General features: G+C 52.5%; 1 pseudogene; it reads left to right on the top strand.

The window, feature by feature from the left end:
* Positions 1–2454: 2454 nt before the first annotated feature.
* Positions 2455–7825, top strand: part of LOC119299745 — an 8322-nt pseudogene continuing 2951 nt past the window's right edge.

Here is a 7825-nt window from a genome sequence, read left to right as displayed (position 1 = left end):
ATCGTCATGGTTGTACATGCATGACAGAAAACGCGACCTACTGTGACAAACACGTATCATCATGGAAGTGTATTTTTTTGTGGTGAGCTTGTTATATCATATTATGATTGTTTTGAGAAAGTGTTGTCATCCGAGTTTAATTATTATTGCTCACAATCTGATTATGCCATTGATATGAGTAAACATAAGACCTAAGTTTTACTGTGAATATGGTTAGTTCAGAATCTTTGCTGAAAACTTGAATGCTGGCTTTACATATTTACAACAACAAGAGCAAACAGAGTTTGTAAAAGTTTTTCTTTATCACTTTTAGTTTATCAACTGAATTGCTTGAGGACAAGCAAAGGTTTAAGCTTGGGGGAGTTGATACGTCTCCAACGTATCTACTTTTCCAAACACTTTTGCCCTTGTTTTGGACTCTAATTTGCATAATTTGAATGAAACAACCCGAACTGACGATGTTTTCATCAGAACTGCCATGGTGTTGTTTATTGTGCAGAAAACAAAAGTTCTCGGAATGACCTAAAAATCCACGGAGATAACTTTTGGAAAATATAAAAAATACTGGCGAAAGAATCAAGGCCAGGGGCCCACACCCTGTCCACGAGGGTGGGGGGCGCGCCCCCTCCTCCTGGGCGCGCCCACCTGTATCGTGGGCCCCTTGATGCTCCACCGACCTCAACTCCAACTCTATAAATTCTGTTTCGCGGAGAAAAAAATCGGAGAGAAAGTTTCATCGCTTTTACGATACGGAGCCGCCGCCAAGCCCTAATCTCTCTCGGGAGGGCTTATCTGGAGTCCGTTCGGGGCTCCGGAGAGGGGGATTCGTCGCCGTCATCATCATCAACCATCCTCTATCACCAATTTCATGATGCTCACCGCCGTGCGTGAGTAATTCCATCGTAGGCTTGCTGGACGGTGATGGGTTGGATGAGATTTACCATGTAATCAAGTTAGTTTTGTTAGGGTTTGATCCGTAGTATCCACTATGTTCTGAGATTGATGTTGCTATGACTTTGCTATGCTTAATGCTTGTCACTAGGGCCCGAGTGCCATGATTTCAGATCTGAACCTATTATGTTTTCATGAATATATGTGAGTTCTTGATCCTATCTTGCAAGTCTATAGTCACCTATTATGTGTAATGATCCGACAACCCTGAATTGACAATAATCGGGATACTTCTCGGTGATGACCATAGTTTGAGGAGTTCATGTATTCACTATGTGTTAATGTTTTGTTCCGGTCCTCTATTAAAAGGAGGCCTTAATATCCCTTAGTTTCCACTAGGACCCCGCTGCCACGGGAGGGTAGGACAAAAGATGTCATGCAAGTTCTTTTCCATAAGCACGTATGACTATATTCAGAATACATGCCTACATTACATTGATGAACTGGAGCTACTTCTGTGTCACCCTATGTTATAGCTATTACATGAGGAATCGCATCAGACATAATTATCCATCACTGATCCAATGCCTACGAGTTTTTCACATATTGTGCTCCGCTTATTTACTTTTTCGTTGCTACTGTTACAACTACTACAAAACTGCTATCTTTACTTTTGCCACTGTTACCGTTACTTTCATACTACTTTGCTACTAAATATCTTGTTGCAGATACTAAGTTATCTAGGTGTGGTTGAATTGACAACTCAACTGCTAATACTTAAGAATATTCTTTGGCTCCCCTTGTGTCGAATAAATAAATTTTGGTTGAATACTCTACCCTCGAAAGCTGTTGCGATCCCCTATACTTGTGGGTTATCAGGCAACGGGGGAATGTGCACTCCCACATTGCTGAGCCTCCACCCCGTCGGCCCGGTGCGCATGTCCGGCGGCGCCGGGATGTTGGCTTCGAACAGAAGCGACGATTCCCAATCGTGGAGCGAGCGGCGGCCGAAGCCGTTGGCCGCTGCCGCGTCGCAGGGAAACACGCGGCCATCGGATGTCGGAGTGACGGAGAGGGAGGGAGAGGGAGGGCTAGGCAGTGGCACACGGGAGAGGGAGAGCTCGACGGCTAGGGCTGGTGTGGCCAGAGGCGAGGGAGGCCACCGGCTTATATAGTCGCGGCCGTGTGTACGCGTGACGGAAGGAGAGGCATCGTCACGCCGCCCAGCGATGTGCCGCCCGTGAGGAATCAATGGCAAGGCTGACCGGCGGCGGCAGCGCGGCAGCCATGGCATTGATTCCCACAAGAACCGAGGCGATGAGGGCGACAAATGCCCATCTTGCTGACTCGGTGGGCCCACGGCTGTTTTGCGCCAAAACCACTCGCTCCGGTGCCCCCGACGCCCCCCAGCGCGCCGGTTTCAGACTGGGTCCGTCGGCGTTGATTTCGTCCCAAGCCGGCGAAAAACGGGCTCCTAGGGGCGTGACTGGGCCGTTTTTTCGGTGTCGGCGCAAAAAATCGCCTGGTGAGGCTGTTCTGGGGGCACGGCTGGAGATGCTCTTACGTCTTTACGTCTGTCTCCTCATCCTATGCTACTGTTCATGGTTGTGCCACCTCTCCCAAGCTCAGATGGCAATTAATCTGCCTCTGAATCCGGTTTCTCCTCGCCCCCGAATCCGGGCGGTGAACCTCGACGGCTGGCTTGTCACCGAGGGCAGGATCCTGCCCTCCGTCTTTGACGGCATCCCCAACAAAGATCTCCTCGTAAGCGATTGACCTAGCTAACTAGCTTCTCTCTCTTCTCTCAGAAAATGGCATATGTTGTTAACTTGATCTCGTGATTTCTGCATGCCGAGCAGGATGGCACCGAGCCGCAGTTCAAGTCCATGACGCATATTGCCTATGTGGCCGCCGACCAGGGAGGCGGCGTGACCCTTGTCGCGAACCGGGCTACCGCATCGGGCTGGGAGACCTTCAAGCTCTGGCGGATCGACCAGACGACCTTCAACTTCAAGGTGTTCGGCAACCAGTTTGCGGGCGTCGGGAGCACCGGCGCTGTGGTGGCAACAGTCACTACGCCGGGGCCATCTGAGACATTCAAGTTAGTGCGCAATGACAACAACCAAAATGTTAGACTGTATATATATACATAGACTTGTGTATACGTAGACTTGTGCATATACCTTGTACTTGTACCCTTTGGTACTAATATATAATGAGATAGCCGCACCCCCCTAGGGTGTCGAGCAGTTGCCCCAATACTTTCATCTAACATGGTATCAGACTAGGGTTTTATGTCTTCTGTTGCAACTCCTACCGCTGCCGCCGCCGTGATGGCCTCCTCCAATGCCACCGCTGCCGCGCCAGTTTCCTCCAGCGCCGTCGCCCCGATTGCTCCATCGTCGCCCTTCCTTGCCTCGCACGCGCTCGCTACCACCTGGTGGCAACCTCAGCCGCCCGTGGCTCCTCTGGATGGGCAGGGCGGGCAGGGCGATCCATCGCCGATCGCCTGCCATGGCGCTGCTCCCTCGACCGTCACCTTGGCGCCGCCGTCCTTTCGCGGCCCTGTGCCGCCTGCGTATGGGGTGGCTCCCCCTCCTCCCTACGGCGCCCCCAGCCCTACGGCGCACCTCAGCCCTACGGCGCCCCCAGCACTATAGCGTGTTGTACGGCGCCCCTGCAACAACCTACGGCGCCGCACCACCGCTGCCTCCTGCTTGGCAGGCGTCATCCTATGGAGTGGCGCCTCCGTCGTCCCAGGTGGCCCCGTCGCACCCGCAGCCCTATGGGACGGTCCAAGGCGCGGTTTCCGTCGTGCCTCGGGGGCCCCGCTCAGCTCGACGATTGCCCGGCTGCCACTGCCTATGAGCTCGCTCCTCACGTTGATGCTGATCCGATGGTGGCGTTTCATGCGCCCCCGACACATGCTCCTGCGGGCTACGCTCCGGCTCCTTCGCCGTTTTACTTCTCGCATCTCCTTGCGGTGAAGCTTACGCTGGACAACTACTTGTCGTGGCGGGCTCAGGTGCTACCTCTCCTCCAGTCGCTATTTGGAGGGCTATTTTGATGGCTCCATCCCGTGTCCGCTGCCGTATCATCCGGCTCATCACGTGTGGGTGGACCAGGACCAGGCGATCCTCTCGGCCATCCAGTCGTCGCTCACCCCGAGCGTGTCGTTGCTCGTCATCTTCGCTGCGACGTCCTGGGAGGCCTGGTCTGCGCTTCACAACAGTTTTGCTTCCCAATCTCACGTGTGTGCTCACTCCATACGCACTGAGTTGGGGGAGACAAAGCTCGACGGCATGACCATCACGGAGTACTTCAACAAGATGTCCAGTCTCGCTGACACCCTGGCCTCGATCGGTCAGCCACTTGGAGATGAGGACTTCACCACCCACGTGCTCAATGGCCTCGATGATGACTATGATAATTTCATCGAGAATGTTCATGGTCGCGAGGTGCCTCTTCCGCTGCGGGAACTTTATGCGCGCCTTCTTGGTCGTGAGCAGGGCATCAAGGCACGTCATGCCTCCCTGAGCTTTGCCTTCGCTAATGCCGCGACCAGGAGTGGCAAACCACAGAAGCCGTCGCTTCCCCCCAAGCCGACAGCTTCATCTCAGCCAACTTCACGGATCTCCGCGCCATCCATCACTGGCGGGTCTCGGCCGGTGGCTTGCTGCCCTTGCTGCGGTGCCCAGGAGGCTTGCCAACTGTGTGGGATTGAGCGCCACATAGCCTCTTGCTGTCATCATCGCTACAAGCAAGACTTCCTTGGCCTATGCAACAACGGCAAAGGGAATGAAAAGCAGGCGGCTGCTGCGGTGACGAGTCATGAGCACGGACGCACTCCATCCTACTCCATTGATCCTACATGGTACATGGACACGGGAGCTATGAACCACCTCACCAGCGAGATGGGCAAGCTCTCCACTCAGGAGCCATATCACGGTCATGATCAGGTTCGCACCGCCAATGGAGCAGGTATGCACATCTCCCATGTTGTTCAGGCCTCACTTCTGCACACAACTTTCGCAAACTGCATCTTTCTAATGTGCTTCGAGTTCCCACTGCTACACGTAGTTTGTTGTCTGTTCCTCAACTTACTCGTGATAATAATGTCCTTGCTAAGTTTCACCCTTTTCGTTTCTTTATCAAGGATCGGGACACGAGGGCCGTTCTGCGTAGTGGCCGTCTTCGCCATGGTTTATATGCACTTGACGCGCCGCCCACATCTTCTATGCAGTCCTCTCCTCAGGCGTTCAGCGGTGTTCGTGTGTCACCTACACATTGGCATGCGCGCCTTGGTCACCCTGGTGCTCCTATAGTTCGTCATGTGCTACATCGTCATGAACTACCAGTTGTGTCCAATAAAACTACTGAAACAATTTGTGATGCCTGTCACTAGGGCAAGAGTTGCCAACTTCCGTTTTAAGAATCTAGTCGTGTTGTGAAACATCCTCTTGAGCTTGTGTTTTCTTATGTATGGGGCCATGCCCAAACATCCGTTAGTGGCCATAATTATTATGTTAGTTTCAATGATGCTTATAGTCGGTTTACTTGGCTTTATCTTATTAAGCAAAAATCTGATGTGTTCGATGTCTTTATTCAGTTTCAAGCACATGTTGAGCGTCTCCTTAAGAAGAAAATTATTCATGTTCAATCCGACTGGGGGGGGTGAATATCACAACCTCAACACTTTTTTTAACAAGCTTGGGATTTCGCATCGTGTGCCTTGTCCTCATACACATCAGCAGAATGGAACCGCTGAACGTAAGCATCGTCATCTTGTAGAAACTGGCCTTACCTTGCTAGCTCATGCCTCCGTGCCGTTTTGGTTTTGGAGTGATGCTTTCTCCACCGCATGTTTCTTGATAAACAGGCTACCCTCACGACTTTTTCATATGAAAACTCCTCTTGAACTCTTGCTCAATGAAATCCCAGATTACACTTTTCTAAAGGTGTTTGGGTGTGCATGTTGGCCCCATTTGCGGCCATACAACAAACGTAAGTTAGAGTTTCGGTCTAAAAAGTGTGTTTTTCTTGGGTATAGTTCGCTTCACAAAGGGTACAAATGCCTACACGTTCCCACCAATCGCGTCTACATCTCTCGTGACGTTGTTTTTGATGAGAATGTGTTTCCTTTTCATGCACTTCCGACTAACTCTACCACTCCTATGCCACCTATTCACTCCACCTACATCTCTCGTGACATTTGTGGATGTTGCAAATGCTCCTGTGTTGCTCCCTAATCATGCTGCAGGTATTGGACGTGGTGCTCGCCTCGAGCTACTTGATGAACAGGTGTCGGATGCTACTCCGGCTTGAGATGTGCCCCTGGAACGCGACGACACCCCGCTGCATGGGGCATGCATAACGGGTGCCACCGCCCCGCGGGTGCCGCCCTCGCCCGGCTCTGTGGCAGCCACCCCGCGGGCGACGCCCTCACCTGCCTAAGTGGAATCCGCCCCGCGGAGGACGCCCTCACCCGCCCCGCGGGCGTCAGTCTCTCTCGGGCTGGTGGCTGGGCCCTTGGCTCCCTTGCCCGGCCTGGCAGCCGCTTCGCCCGGCACGGCAACCACTTAGACCGCGCCAGATGGGACGGCCTGGTCTGCCTCGATGCCACTGCTCTCCCCGCGGGCTGGTTCGCCGGCTGCCTCGTCTCTGGTACCGTCGCCTGTGCTGAGCTTGGTCTCGCCAGCACAGCCGACCGCTGATGCTCTTCGACCTCGCACCCGCAGCCAGAACGGGGTTTTCCAGCCAAAGCAACGCACTGACGGGACGGTCGCATGGCTCACTGCCTGCATGGCACACATTACTGCTGATGCCACTGCTGAGCCTCGTCATTTTTAGGCTGCAATGGCTATTCCTCATTGGCGTGCAGCAATGGAACAGGAGTTTCATGCTCTGCTTCAAAATAACACTTGGCGCCTTGTTCCTCCATAGTCTGGTGTTAACATTATTGATTCCATGTGGGTTTTTAAAGTCAAGAGACATGCTGATGGTTTTATTGAGCGCTACAAGGCGCGGCTCCATGCCAAGGGCTTCAAAAAGGGGTATAGTATTGATTATGAAGACACGTTCAGTCCGGTTATCAAGCCCACTACCATTCGCTTGCTGTTGTCTTTGGCTGTTACTCGAGGATGGTTCCTTCGTCAGCTTGATGTGCAGAATGCTTTCCTGCATGGAGTCTTGGAGGAGGAGGTTTATATGCGTTAGCCGCCAGGGTATGTGGATCCGGACCGTCCTCACCATCTCTATCGTCTGGTTAAGGCGCTCTATGGGCTCAAGCAGGCTCCCCGTGCATGGCATGCACGCCTCGGCTCTGTTCTCCGGGCACTTGGATTTATTCCCTCCACTGCTGACACGTCTTTGTTTCTTCTTCAGCGTCTTGAGGTTACGATGTATTTGCTGGTTTATGTTGATGATATCATCCTTATCAGTTCCTTAGATGCTGTTGCAGATCGTCTTGTGGCTGCCTTGAGTGGTGATTTTGCTGTCAAGGATCTAGGTGCTCTACACTTCTTTCTTGGTCTGGAGGTTTCACGCTCTTCTGCTGAGCTTACTCTTACTCAGAATAAGTACTCTCTAGACTTGTTGCGTCGTGCTGGAATGCTGAAGTGCAAACCTGCCAACCCTCCGATGTCAGCCACTGATCGGTTGTCTGCTCTTGATGGAGATCCTCTCTCATATGATGATGCTACTGAGTACCGCAGTCTTGTTGGTGGTCTCCAGTATCTTACTATCACCAGACCAGGCATCTCTTATGCAGTCAACCGTGTCTGTCAGTTTCTCCATGCACCCAGGACATCTCATTGGTCAGCCGTGAAGCGGATTCTTTGTTATGTCTGCCTCACTTCCTCTCATGGCTTGCTTCTGCAGCCTGCGCCATCTTGTGAGATCTCAGCTTTTTCTGATGCAGACTGGGCTGGTAGTC

Source organism: Triticum dicoccoides, chromosome 1B, assembly GCF_002162155.2.
Source record: "Triticum dicoccoides isolate Atlit2015 ecotype Zavitan chromosome 1B, WEW_v2.0, whole genome shotgun sequence".
In the NCBI taxonomy this organism is placed as follows: Eukaryota; Viridiplantae; Streptophyta; class Magnoliopsida; order Poales; family Poaceae; genus Triticum; species Triticum dicoccoides.
Note: the sequence above shows the minus strand (reverse complement) of the source record. Positions and strands in the feature narration are given on the sequence as shown.